This window comes from Phoenix dactylifera, chromosome 2 (assembly GCF_051530095.1).
Source record: "Phoenix dactylifera cultivar Ajwa chromosome 2, Ajwa_hap1_PhDact_Kaust_v1.1, whole genome shotgun sequence".
Taxonomy (NCBI): Eukaryota; Viridiplantae; Streptophyta; class Magnoliopsida; order Arecales; family Arecaceae; genus Phoenix; species Phoenix dactylifera.
In genome coordinates this window covers 36801946-36816800 of record NC_143191.1, presented here as the reverse complement: position 1 = coordinate 36816800, position 14855 = coordinate 36801946, and the positions used below count along the sequence as shown (strand labels likewise).

The 14855-nt window shown below is 38.0% G+C and overlaps 1 long non-coding RNA gene across 1 annotated transcript; it reads right to left on the bottom strand.

Annotated features, from left to right (window-relative positions):
- Window positions 1-5314: 5314 nt before the first annotated feature.
- On the bottom strand, window positions 5315-11328 carry LOC120111495 (uncharacterized). Its single transcript, XR_005512632.3, has 2 exons — window positions 10714-11328; window positions 5315-10280 (listed from the first exon to the last, which is right to left on the bottom strand). It is a non-coding gene; the product is annotated as an uncharacterized LOC120111495 (long non-coding RNA).
- Between the last annotated feature and the right edge of the window lie 3527 nt (window positions 11329-14855).

Below are 14855 nucleotides of genomic sequence, written 5' to 3'. Positions count from 1 at the left end.
AGGATCCTTGGGCCACTCCTTTGTATAGGGTAGAATATTGATTTGTTATCTAATTTAGCGCGACATGCCTTAACTACAAAGTAACAGTTGACTGCACGTTAACAATATGGTAACCGTCCCGTATGAGTAGCGTGCGACAACAATTACGCCGATCGTGCATTAACTATAGTATCGCTATAACTGTTAGTCTTTATTAGCATGAGCAGAGTAGCAGCTTAGTTTTTACTGAGATTGCTCACCTTGGTTCGTACTGAGATCAAAGAGGTCGGTTTAGGCCAAGGTCAAGATGTCCCATATTTCTCCCATCACTTGCCTCTACTTTTGAGGCCGAACTAAATATTAGTTCAGATGACAAAAGTGTTGTCTCGTCATCTTGATCAAGGGCATGGCATCTACAAGGGAGTTTTAATGCGTTGATTGATTTTCTCAAAGCGTCATCATACCAACCTGTCCTGAGACGTCATTATTTTAGAATTTTCTCGAGACAATATTAATGTGGTGATCCGGATGAATCGTTCACGTCGTATCCGGAGCTGACATGTAGATGAATTAGATCGGGTAGTCGAACTGTCGCTTTAATCAGAATTATTCATACCCCTATATAAGAGTAACCCTCTCCTTCATTTCACACTTCTTGTTTCTTTCTTGTTCATACTCCTATATAAGGGTAACCCCCTCGAGTGTCAAGGCTAGCCATCATCCGTGGAACGAAGTCAACATTTCGAGAAGCACACCAAAACTCTGCTTGCCCCCCATCGTGACTACCGTGAATGCTGGATAATATAAATGGGGCCTGGTTCATTGTATTCCAGCGACCGTGAAAGCTTGGGAAACGTTTTCAGACCACTATGCAGTGCGATCGCAACAGACGTTTAGCGCTCACGAACCGAGGAATTCGATTCAACTGGTCAAACTCGGATTTTCCCGAGATAGACTTGCAAGTTTTTCCACAGGAAAGTAAATAAACGATGGGTCGACCACCAAAATAAATAAATAAAAGATGCGTCTAAAATAGAGCCTTTGGAACTGTATCCTTCTTCTTCTCATCTTCCGTGTCTCATTTGCTTCCTTGCTTCTTCTTATTTTCCTTCTTGTTTCATTTGCTACGTACCTTCTTCTCTTCCAGGCAGCACTATAAGAAGCATCACAGCCTCAATTCCATGCTTCATGTCCTCCCCACATGCACTCTCTTGGCTTGTCCCTCCTCTTCTATTGACAACTTCCTTTTATGAACCTTTCTCAAGAACTTTTCAAAGCCTTTCACTAGATCGAGCTGCTGCTACCTTGACAATGTTCCAATATCCATCAATCTCCATGAATGCCACAACTATTTTGAAGTTCCAGCAATCAAGATGCGAAAAAGAAGCTTCAAAATCTTTTTCTGAAATATTATTACTATAAGTTTTTTTTATTGTACTTTACCGCCGAATATGTTGATATTAATCCAAGTCCTACTTTTATTATGATTTCTGTTTAGCTGATCATTAGTTCTAAAATTTTAGGATTCAGGTTCGCATTAAAATAGGTTGAGTTTTAGGCTCAATATACTTGAATTTATTTTTTAGTTGAGGCAGGATGGTGGTTTTTTTCTCCTTTTGTGGGAGATGGTGATATTTTTGCGAGGGGGAGAGAGTTTAAGTCTCAGTGGCAGGGAGAGTTTTTGTGAGATGCATGAAGTTTTTTTTTTTTTTATGAGAGATGCCGTACTCATTATTTAGATTTTTATTTTTTAAAATAAATTATATTTTTCTCTAAATTTTTTTTGCCCACCACTATTGATTCATTTAATTGATATTTGTTTCTGATCCTGGCATGTTTGATGCACATTACGTAGCATATATTTGCCAAATGCTTCTGCATTAGATAGCTTCTAAGATTTTGCTTGACCCTTTATAATTAAATACGAACAAAATCTTACCTCTATACAAATAATAAAAAAACACCAAAACTCTGCGCATGAAGTTTGGCTTCTCAACTCAGCTAGAATTCCTATGAAACAATGAAGTTAACTTCAAGTTTGTTTTAAGAGATATCAGCAAGCTTTGGCCACGTCTTAGCGACACATCTCCAGGATATTTTTCAAGTGTCTCCAACATTAATTTCATCAAACACTTGCCCTCAATTGTGCATGAGCAGTTAACACATTCAGATTACAGGATCATATTATGGCAAATTCATCTCTTGAGAATCCTAGTCTTGTCACCATTATTTTAATATCCACTTCCAGCTCTGCTCTGATACGATGTTGAAATCACTACTTATCCTAAAAGCTTAAGCTAATAGGATGAGATAGATTTATTTATATATTTTATATTTTTTTACACTTCCCCTCACATGTAGGCCGGACTTTTTTTTTAATGAATGAGCCCAACATATGAAATTTTTAATAATGGAGTTTCGAACTCAGGACCTCTACTCTGATACCATGTTAAAATCATCACTTATCCTAAAAGCTTAGGGCTCGTTTGGTTCGCGGGAAAAAAAGGGGGGGAAAGTGTGGTCAACGGGAAAATAATGAGATGTCTCTTGTTTGCTTGGAGTTTTCAAAGGAGAGAGATGGAAAGTTGTATTCCTATGGAATTATGATTCCCATATTTCATGAAAAAAATTTTCCCATGAAGCGAGAATCACTCCATTTTTATTTTTTCCCAAAAAGGCCATTCAACATTAAAGAAGCATTAAAGAGGCATTAAAGACCTAATTTTTATTAAGGGTATAATAGGAATTATACATAACTTTCTCAGGAAAATGAATGGTCAACCAAACATAAGCACTTTAAAAATTTGTCACTTTTCCATGGTCAACCAAACATGCCAAAAGTACTTTTCTAGGCATTCTCTTCTTAGGAATCTGCTTCTCAGGAATCATATTCCTAAAAGGAAAAATACTTTCCGCGAATCGAACGAGCCCCTAATCTTTTGGAACAATTGGTGATTTTAACACTTTTTGATAGCAAGAGAGCCTCTGATCATGGCTGTCCTCATGAAGATTTTTTGTGATCGATGGTGTCAAAGGTGCTGAGAAGGAGGAGATCCATGCGTGCTTGAGTCTCGATAATTATTTGAATTTTTAAAATTCTTTACCTTTTTTATGAGTCTCGATATGGTGAACATTATACTTGCTGCAAATAGCATCCATTTATGAATCCAACACAACTTACAGAATTCAAATTATGCTCAAAGTGCTGAATACTGTGCAAAAGCCCAGACCGAAACAGCTACTTGAGGCATGGTTCTAATTTCATAGTTCTAAAGCGTATTTTATCTATCTAATTTCAATACATTTTATGGAATCCAATTTCGAGCTCCGAATTGCAATTTGTAGCTGATTTTCAGAATATTGCATAGAATCTGCCATTAGAGTGGTTCAAAAGAATATTGCATAGATTCTTTCAATGATAGAATCTGCCATTAGAGTGGTCCAAAAGAAGCAACATGCCATCAAATCTTCCTGAGTCAATTTTTGAGCATTTGAATTGCAGAAACATGTTAGATCGTTCTAACAACAAAAAATTTTAATAACAGTGTCTCTTCAAACAGAGCAGGTTATCTAGCAGAGGAATCCATTTCAGCTCACTACCCAAGCATATAATCGTATTCTTTATGAGTATAATTTTAGAGATCACGTAACAATCTGCATCGCCTATAATAACTTTTTTTATTAGCATAATTCTGTATCTACCTATATTATTAGTACAACCTTGCTAGAGTGATTTTAGGGATCACATGATAACTTGTATCAGTCAGTATTATTTTCCATTGTTAGTGTGATTGTATATCAGGCTATATTATTTTTCTTGTACGAAGTCCATATATAAAAATATATAACCCTTGAGATGTATCGAATATGATGGAACGGACGAATAAAATTATTTTTCTCTCTTTTGTTCTTTTGTTTTTCTCTTCTTCTGCCAATATTTTAACATTCCCCCACCTTTCTCTCTCTCTCTCTCAACAAAAATTTACAAGCATAAAATCCATTACCAAATATTTAATCAGTTGATGAGATTATACGCTCGACAAATTAATATTCTTTCACCTTAGATTGGTGTCACAGGCAATGAATGCATAATGAAGGCCTAAAGCTCCAAAAATCAGCAGAGGCCTAAACAACATGGATCACAATATTTCAACAAATGTCCATAAACAGCATTTAACAATCAAATCGATGGAAGTCAAAATGGACGTGAAACTAAAATTGTGATTAAGTGATCCCAGCAATCAGTTGACAGAATCCCATTCCCTCACCAGATAAAAAAAAAGACCAGAATCATTCCTTCATATAACGTCGCTGGCTCCTTAATCACAATCCAGCACGGAAAATGCCCCCTTAAAAGCAAGTCCACAGAAGGCAGGAATAAGAATAACCTCCGACCATGGTCTAAAGTATGGTTCCGAATCTCTCGAAACTTTTATGAGATCATGCCAATCCAAATACGCCCCACTCCACAATATTTCTTCATCTAAGATGATTCAATTGTCATAAAGAAATGTGATACGATTAGCATTATTACCATGCAATCATTGTTTGAAGCGGTCATCGATGATTGCATGCAAACTTAGAATTATTAATGGCAGCATTTGTTGGAAAAGTGTTTTGCCATATCTTTATTTTATAAAAGTATTATAAAAAATAATCTACTAAAAAAATCAGAAAATTGAAAAAAAAACTTGATTGGATTAAAGCATGTGGTATAGACTATCCTAAGAACGTTTTTCATCCCCTATGTACAGATTTACGGCGATTTCATCCCCAAGGTACAACAATCCAACTCAGCGCGATCCTCCTATAACAAGTACGAAAGACTAATCAAATCATCTCATGGCTGGTTACCTCCGAAATTTCTCTTAGGATAGCTCAAGCTCGTGAGAGAATTCTATCGAACAAAGCCAATTATTAGAGGCATCGAGGGCACAACGCCTTCGACTTACTCTCAAACTTGATCTCTGGAAGGTTTGACCTATTTATAGACTTTGTCTGGTTATCGATACGGTGCGGCATTTTTAAAGATGCAATGTTTCAGAAATATCGCATCCCTACGGAAATTGGAACCAACATTATTTTCAGAAAAGTTGTGGCGTACGATGAAAAAGAATAAGACTTTTCAAATTTTCAAAATGTAAAATTTAGAAAATAAAACTGGTATATTTGTTTTTAAAATTAAAATTTTTTTCCTAAGTTAAAACTCTAAATTTCTCCGCTTCGACATCATGCAATCTTTAGACATATTCGTCTAGAATCACCAAAAGCTCACCCACGAGATCATGGAGAAACCACCTCGTGCACGAACTGGCCAGAAAAGAGCAGGAAAAAGGAGCCAAAAACCAACCTTTCCAATTATGGATGCCTCCGACTAAGTCGAAAGTCAAAATCTCCATGTCGGTCCCAGCCAAAGATCATGAGCCAGGCATGATCCCCACTCCATATCTCTCATCTCCAACTTTCCTCCAACAAAGATTCTCTTCCCATCAGCAGCCCAACAAACAATTTAGAAAGCAAACCACCCAATGCGAGTGGGCCCGCATCCCTTACAAGACGTGGCCCACTTACTGTTTTTAGCCTCTGCACTTCCATCCTAAAAAGGAAAGAGTCAAGCTGGCACCACAAAATCATACACTGCCTGTGAGAAAAGTTCCACCAGGGAATGGGTTAAGAGAATATCTACATACCATTCCACTGGCTCTCCATTGCCAGCTTCCGAGTCACCATTTGAAACACCCATCTCTGCCCATATATACCATCTCCATCAACAGATCAGATGGTGAAAGAGAGGCCGGAGTCTCATCTTTTTCTCATCCAAGGCCTTACGTGAAGAGGCAGAGAGTGGAATGCAGCCAAGGATGACTTGCCGGCATTAGCCTTAAGAAGAGGAGACTCTACCTCACTCCTAAGTTGCCGGCGAGTCTGTCCTTGGCTACCTTCTGCTCTCTTCTTCTCACACAAGGCCCTTGCATGACTCAAGCAATGCCCCCTGAAGAACTTCGGCGGCGCCAAGAGGTATGACCTGAAAAATTTAGGCTTCTGAAACAGTAAGATATTCATGGTGTCTAGTTTTTTCTTTTCTTTTGTTTTCTAACCTTCGTATGCAACCTTTCATAGTTTTTTCTTGTTTCTTTTGTTCATGGATCGTGCAGTACTAGTGAAAGATGCATTCTTGAGCGACCAGTATAATGTCAACGAAGAGCACTATGAAAATTTTTACAATACAAAGTGTAAACCTGTGCTTCGAGATGATGCAACAACAGATAAGAACATAATGAGCGGCCTAATGACGAAATCAACTTCAAAACTGGATGGCCGTATTTACCATCATATACAAATTTATCAAGAACCAAGCCAGTCATACTTTGTCTTAGACACACTTCATACTATTAAGTGCATATCAAGCAGAGTAGAAAAATCTGATTATGAGTTGGATTGAGTACACATAAAACATACTGTAAAATGGATTATAAGCAGCAATAGCTCTCTTAGCACTCAAAATTATTTATGTGGCAGGATGATCATGTGTTTACCCATTGTTGGAATATGAGGTACGCATAAATACTGAAAGGATTGCTAAGGATTTTTCAAAAGTTAAATGAGTAATGCCAACTCAAACAACACATGCATACAATGCATATGAGTTGAAGAACTCTAATGAATGCAAGATACTGCTAGCGCTATCGCTTGCCCTTCCTTAGGTCCAACACTTTCACCTCTTGATACGTAATAAATTTCATAGTTCAAAAACGAGTAGTTTATTCGATGTCAAAATCTCAACGCATGTAACATGACAGCAGTAATTTGATTTGTGCAACTCCCTCCAGTAGAGACATGAGTTCTTGAGCTATTCCTTCCTGAATTTCTTCACCCCAGGCCTCGGACAAAAAGATGCCAACCAGCAAGCTTTAGAATTCATTCAAAGAACTAAATTACCTATCAGCTCATGGAGAAGCTGGTGAAGTCAATAATGCCAATTAGAATGACCATGATTACAGTTTAAAAAAAATAAACCTTAAGATTTGAAACAATACCTAAAGTCCAGGACTGAATATTGCCTCCTCAAATACCAACTATATTTGAATCAGGGATCCCTTTCTTGTACAATGTTTGCATTCAGTGAGTACGATGATGACTAAGTAAAGATAACTCAACATGAAGAAATATATGCCGTCAGGCTTACCTACGCTCTACCCATTCTTTCGCCAGCAGTAGTTAATCCAACAAAGATGTACCTTACAACCTTCTCCAACTCTATTATAATTGCTCTGAATTGACATAAATTTGCTTTAAGATTTTTATAGACATTCTACTTTGCTCAAGACTTGTGGTAATTATGTTTAATATCGTGGCTGAGAGTTCCACATGTGCACCATAACAAGGGAAATCACAGGGAAATGTTAAATATCTCTCTGCCTACATTTCACCTAAGTATGTAGTGCTACAAATAGCAACAAATCTCAGCTAATCTATTTAGCAGAAAAAGAATGTACCATGAGATTTACAGTTTTCATACTTTTTTATTTTATTCAGCATATTCTTGAAATAATATTATAGAAATGACGATAAGAATTCTGAAACATATTAAAGAGATGAACAACCTAAAAGTTACTATTCCATGACAGAACAATAATATGGTAAAGTTACAAATCTATAATGAAAATAGTGATTTTTCAATGGAAAATCCACTTAATTATTGGTTTTGCAACATATTGCTGGATTTATTCTCTTTTTTTTTCAGAATAGTACAAATTTGGGGTGAATGATTTTGCCCCTGGATCAGCAAAAAATGTCAAAGTTTTCCCTTGACATAACAATATTGAAAACTATATCGAGTTACAGATTAAAAGAGAATAACCAACCACGCTTTGCTAAAAGAGTGCCTTCAGATGACAAAGTTGCATGGATCAGCAAAAATGCAATGAACAGTTATTCTGTGGATGCCTGTTTGGTCAACATTCACTGAACCAAGGAACCACGATTTCAAAATTTTTACTTGATTCTGATCATGACACCAATTTCAGTGTTCCATTGACATAACAGTGGATTAATCATATCTACAGCCTCAAGAGTTTTCACAGCACTAAAATCAGTTGTTGTCACATGTAAAAAATGCAGCTATCTAAGTCAAAACTCCAAGATAAAGCACAGTCAAAGCTTTCCTCCAAGAGAGAATATTACATATGCATAGCACAATTTAGCGATAAATGTTCACGTTCTCAAAAGAAAAGGCACCTCCAATTGCGCTAGAAGTTTCTTAGAATTTCTAATGTTGCATTTTTCATAAACAAAAGAATTAAAGGTTGAGATATTCTCCATAGCATTATTCAGCTTATAACAAGCAACATGGCGGACTAACTTTTCCACATGTATAATATTCTATGCTCTGTGTCCCAAATGATTCTACCGTCTTTGGCTTACCTATAGACATACTCTTGGCTTCCAACAGATCTATGGCATCCTTAGAAAACATTTGCATTCTTTCATTTCTAGAGAAAGATTCTCCAACTTCCCTCTTGCCATGACATCTGCCATTCTTTTACTTACAATTATTATGAAACTCAAATTGCAAAAATTTTGCCAATCATTCACCAGCTAGAGCTTAATTTCCTTCTAGGTCCAATGCAATAATTATTAACCTCTTAAGATTTTATTAATCATGCTAGTCGGTTGAAGTACCAAGGTTGACCTACCAAGAGGCAAGTGTGGGTGTAGATCAGCAGTACTTATAGTTTAATTTGGTTGTAAATTATATTTAATTACCAATTATTGTATACTCAGGCTTCTTGTAGTTACCAACAAACAACTTGATTTGTCATGGGCGTATACTTGCCAACCATCCAACACAGACACATCAAGCAATGCCTGAATTTAATGGAAATATGCATGTAGTTCCACTTGAGCACTAAGATCCAAAATGAACACATAGCCATATCAACCAGAAGTGAAATATCAATTCCTTTGGAGATTGCTAGTATAGCCCCAATTCCATTAGATAAATGATCTGAAGTCAGCACAACCTGGCACCTGAACACTGTAACATCACCTAGAGAGAAAGTCTGTCTTGTTTGCCAGAATGGTGGTCTGAAGTGAACCGCTAATAATAATTTTAAATCTCCCTTGCATCTTTCAATGTCTCAATTTCTGCTCCAAAAACTTCTTACTTGGCCCAAAATCATGCATCCTCCTTTATCCCATTCTACCAAGATATCATTACTTTCAATATCTGAAGTTCACCCTATGTTGTTGGCTTTCTCTGACTACACCTCAATCTCCACAATCCTTTGGTTGACCAATCAAATTTGTGTCAGCTCAGCGCCCTATTCTCAGCTCACTACCAACAATAGTGTAGGCAAATTAAATCTTAAAACAATTCCTCATTCCTGCCATTTGAGTTTTTACATTGTAGAATAAAAACCATGAAATTGGTTCTCAAGCAATTGTCATGGTCCCAAAACAGTATACCAATTAAATCCTAGTCCTCCATAAGATAGATCAGAATTCATTAACTTGTGGTACCTACACAATCATTGGGAATGGCCTGTCTTTTTATAATAAAGAAAATAACAAAAAGTACTATATACTCTACTTCCTGATAAGCATCTGGCTCTACAAAAAAGTATCCACTAGAACAACCTTCCCTAGCATTAAAGGGTCGCTTGAACCTTTATGACAGCAGAACCATTCAAAAAGCCGGAGAAACACTGCAGTCTTATTGGTCTACATGGCCAGACGTTTAGATAAGCATCAACCACTACTGAGCAATATCAACATGTGTAGTCCCATAACATGTAATATATTAATGAATACAACAAACTCATTCAAAGCAAATGTGCTAGTGATGGCTCAAGGGATAACAAGTAGATGTGGTTAATACAATGGCAGTATATAACATGTAAATGGACCAGCAGCTGGTAGTGGTAGCTCAGCTGGTTGGCACCTACCTCTCCAATTGAGGGCCTCAGTTCAAACCTGAGTGGTGGTGAATAACCACTGTTTCTAATGTGTGTGTGTGTGTGTGTGTAACATTTTAATGCATCATTGGACCTGGTTTGAGATGTCTCAGCAGCAAAATTATTTAGGCCTTCAGACTGCTTTTCAATGAATACAGAAAAGCAGGCCTCATACTAACCCAGCCAGAAGAGCCTAAGCATTGGCACCATATAAGTGCCACTATCCAGATGGACTGTTGGAAACTTTATTCTCAGGCTTAAACAGAATATCAACTCCAACAAGACTACCAGGAATATTGTGCCAACTATGAGCCAGTCTTGTCCTAGGCCAAACATGGACAGCATCTGCACCATTACCAAGCAAATCATTAAAAATGCAATGTTGCTTGAAATGCCATACACAGAATTCATAGAAGAATGAAGTGTAAACACACATTCACCAGAACCAACATTGAAAAAGTCCAAGAGTCCTGACAATACATGAGGAGAGCACCTCATGCAATTGTCAGAAAGTAAAACAGAAGGAATAATAACCCCACTATTCTCAGCATAAATTCCTTTGACAAAACTCAAATTCCTTGTGGCTAAGCATGGGCACTTGCATATCTCATTGTATAGTCAAGATTTTATTCCCAATGCTATCTAATTAATGTTTTAGTGGCAATGGAGTCATGTAAGGGTAGCCCAACACATTTTAGTGGCCTAGACAATTACTTTCAAATGCTGTAGATCTTCCTAAATGAGGAAAAAGTTTGATGATATAAAGAGAGGGAATTACCTTTGCACTAGAAGTAACAAATCACTTTTGAAAATTTTGTCGCGAAGGTGTAACAGGCATCCCAAGATTTCCATCACTTTTCCACACAACCAAATGAATCAAACAGAGAATACGACAAGCACTTTGTCAAGCAGACCAGCCTATATATATGAACACCATATCAGCGATATGAAGTAGGAAGAGCACAAGATGGAGAAGATGGGTCCTGCAAGTTCATCCTCCTCTTTAGTCTTTTGAAATATGGAAGTATCATGACATTCAAGAGTTGTCACCAGGCCTTACATGAAGAAGCAGAGAGTGGAGTGCAGCCAAGGATGATCTGCCGGCATCAACTTAAGAGAAAATTCCTCTACTGCAGACTGTCGGCAGGTTGTCCTTGGCTACATTTTGCCCTCGTCTTCTCATGCAAGGCTCGTGGAAGGGGCAGATCGCAGCTATCCGCAACCATGTTAGCATGGATTCCTAAATAATGTGGTTTCTTAAGTGCATGTTGGTGCTAGAAATATGAAGTGTAAGGCCTCTTCATTTGCAAGCAAGAAATTCATTTTGTTGCACTTCTGCAGAATGCCCACATGTGCTTGTGTACACACGTAGAGAGTGAAGGGGGGGGGGGGGGGGGGGTAAGGGGGCGGCATTGGATAACTATCTTATAATTTTATAGAGATGTCAAAATATAATAGCATATTTTTTTAAAATAGCCTTCATTCATTGATATCCAGACTGGAGCAATCTTGCTGAATCGCAATACATCAAGGTATGCAAATGATTTTGATTATAGATAAAACAATTCAAATTTAACAATATAAGTACTTAATAAACAAAGTTATTTATCTGATACAAACAAGGTCGGTGGAACCGGTACCGGGACTTGTACCGGTTGCCCAACAATACAGTATGGTTCAGTACGGTGCTATGCCGACTTGTGGCATATCGACAAAGGGAAGCTAGAGAGAGAAGGGGATAGGGAGAAGAAAAGAGAGGGAGGGAGGGGCCTTTCACGCCTCCTCTCCTCCTGCCATGCCATAACAAAAGCGTGGAAAGGAGAGAGAGACAGATGGAGGGAGAGGGAGGGTGGGAGAGAGAGAGAGGCCAAGAGAGGGAGAGGGCATTCGAGCCCCCTCTTCTCTGGTGCTATATAATAGGGGCAGAGCCCTTGTTTCGAAATGAAAAGATTAAGGGGATAGAGCCCCTATTTCGTTTCAAAAAAAGGGCATTTTGAAACGAAAAGGTCAAGGGGATAGAGCCCCTATTTCTTTTCAAAATAGGAGCTCTGCCCCTGTTACATAGCGCCGAAGGAGAGGGAGCTCGAAAGCCCTCTTCCTTTCTCACTCTCGGCCTCTCTCTTCCCCCTCCCTCTTCCTCCCTCCCTCTCTCCCTCTCTCGTCCTCTCTTTCTTCCTCTCCCTCTCCCTGTCCCTTGCCAGTGTTTTGAATTGAGGGGCGGAACCGTATTGATCCACTTTTGGTATAGCTTGGTTGCCCCAAACCAAGCGGTTTAGGATGGTACAGTGAACCATGGATACAAGCATGTACCTCTTGATTTTGTGAGGCCACTTGCTGAGTACTTGCACACCTATTTAATCACTACCTGAATAAATAGATAATTGGAAGACTTGTATTGTACTATTGATGAATATATACTTAATAACACATTTTGCAGTTGCGTTACTCCATTGAAACCTCAAGAGAAGAACTGATGGTTCATGGACTTTTAGAAGTAACTTAGGAGCTGTAGGTGAAGGTATAGCTATGGAAACAAAAGCTTTAGAAATTGTATGAAGGTTCAACAAAAACACAAGGGTAAATTGTGACTCCATACTCCATTTTGCAATAGAAGGCATCATTGCTCATAATGAATGTTAAAGGCCAAAACATAAGGATAACATGAAAAAACAATTGTGCAGGAAGTGTTGTTCCCCGCTTCCAGGGAATCTTTAATATATATGGAATTGTAAATATAATTTTGCAGATCATGGCAAGTTTCTTGTCATTTAATTTTTATTCAAGGAATTTTTACAGTTCTCAGTTGTTCTTGCAACAAAATTTTATTATGTTGAATTTAAGTTCTTGCATGGTTCCTTCTTTGTTTGACAAATGCATTTCCCTTTAATATGAGGCACTTGCTTCATTTCCAATTCTCTCGAGCACTATAAAGAAAGCCATAGTCGATGTGTATCAACCTTATTAAAAACCCTCTTAGTATATAACCACTAAAAGATTAGTCCCATGCTTTCATATATGTAATCTTGCCATTCAAAAACTAAAATCAAACATGTGCATTTGCATGTGCTTCATGCTAGTTGATTCGACATTCGTTACAACCAGACAATTTTGAGATATTAGAGATATGAAGCCAAAGACAAACAAACAAACTCATGATTTATGAGCGGACAATCTTTTTTTTTTTTTTTTTTGAAGGGAGAAGGGAGGAAGTGAAATACTTCCCCTCAAATTTTATTCAGTAGAAAATAAATCTGTACAAGAGAAAAGTAACAAAAGTTACAAAATCCGAGAGAACAAGGGAGCAAGGGTACTCATAAGCTGATCGTGGCTCTCTTTTGCTTTGCCATCACAAAGATTACCCTGTAGAAGGTGAAGATATTTTTTATCAAAGAAGATTCTAGAATTTCGTTCCAAACAAACTAGCCGACGCATTGCCATGACAAGCTGATCCCAGGCTCTTCTCAAAGGAGATTTAATTTTTCTACAGCACCATGAAGTCTAATGGTCCTGAAGATTAGTCGGCAGCCTAGAGAACTTGAGGTGTGTCTTCAAGACTGACCAAAAGGTTCTTATGAATGGACACTTTATAAAAAGGCGTTTTACAGACTCAACATTTGCAGCACACAAGGGACATCCAGAACTAACTCCCCAACCCTTCTTCGCAAGTACCTCTCCCATATATAGTCTATTTTCGAGAGCAAGCTAGAGTAATATTTTAGCCTTCTCAGTAGTAGCTGCTGCCATCCAAACAGGTGTACAATAAGGCTAAAGGATACCCAATTCATGGTTTAGAAATTTGCAGAAGGAATTTACTGAATAGTTTCCACTACTTGTGAGTTTCCACACAGGTGCATCTGCCATTCTGCTTGGCCTCATGAGTGGACAATCAATACCGAGTTTAGAATGTGTTAAAGTAACAGATCTAAAACACAGAAAAGATGACGGTGATGTAATGCAACGGGTAATACATAGCCTGATCAAGACAAACTTCATGCTTTTCTTAATGTTTTACTTCCACACGTACGTGATCGATCCTTTGAAAATTCCCCTACTTTTCTATGTAATAGTTGGTGCAATTTTGTACACTTTTATCTCAAATATCCATCTAGTCAAATCTCAACTAATATAGTTTATTTAGTCGTAATATCTCATTGCAGTTTTTGGACTTCGATGATGCCAGACCTGATAGCTCCCAATTATGATTCTTCTAAACAAGTTTCTCCAGTAGATTCCTCACTCCGTTTTTTTTGGGGAAAAAAAAGAAAACTTTCGTGCTTCTTTAATCAATCCCACACATAATGCGACTGATATGATCTACATTTCTAGTTTTCCTCTCCCTCAGCAAGCTAATGTCGAAGATCTACAACAGATACAAAATATCTTCAACCAACAGGAAAGAGATGAGGAAGAACTTCCCAAACCTTAACCGATACATGATCGAAATCCCTCGGCAAATCCTCGAGATCCTTCTTTCCTCGTCTCCGTGCGATCGGATAAACCTAGGGATGGAAATATCTCGAATAAAGGGAAAAAACAATTGTTGGCGGGGAGAGAGGGAGAGAGAGGAGGGGCGAAAGTTTTCGGGGTCTCGCCGGCGTCGCCGCGCACGAGCGCGTTATTGAGGTTCTCTTCTTAAATGCCTAAATGCTAGGGGGTTTTACGTAATAGCGCTGCCTATGCTGCTTTTTTTTTTTATATATATATATATTATTATTTTTTTTTTACACTAAGACGAGCATTTCATACATTATGGATACGAATTCACCTAATAAAATCGAAAAATAAAAGGTCCCGAAGTGCTCCGGGCATCTCTCCTTCTTCAGTCCATAGAGTGCCTCTTGAGTAGCTCATTATATATGCCGCCATCCAATCGGCTGCCTTGTTAGCTTCACGATATACATGCATAGCCTAAAATGTAAC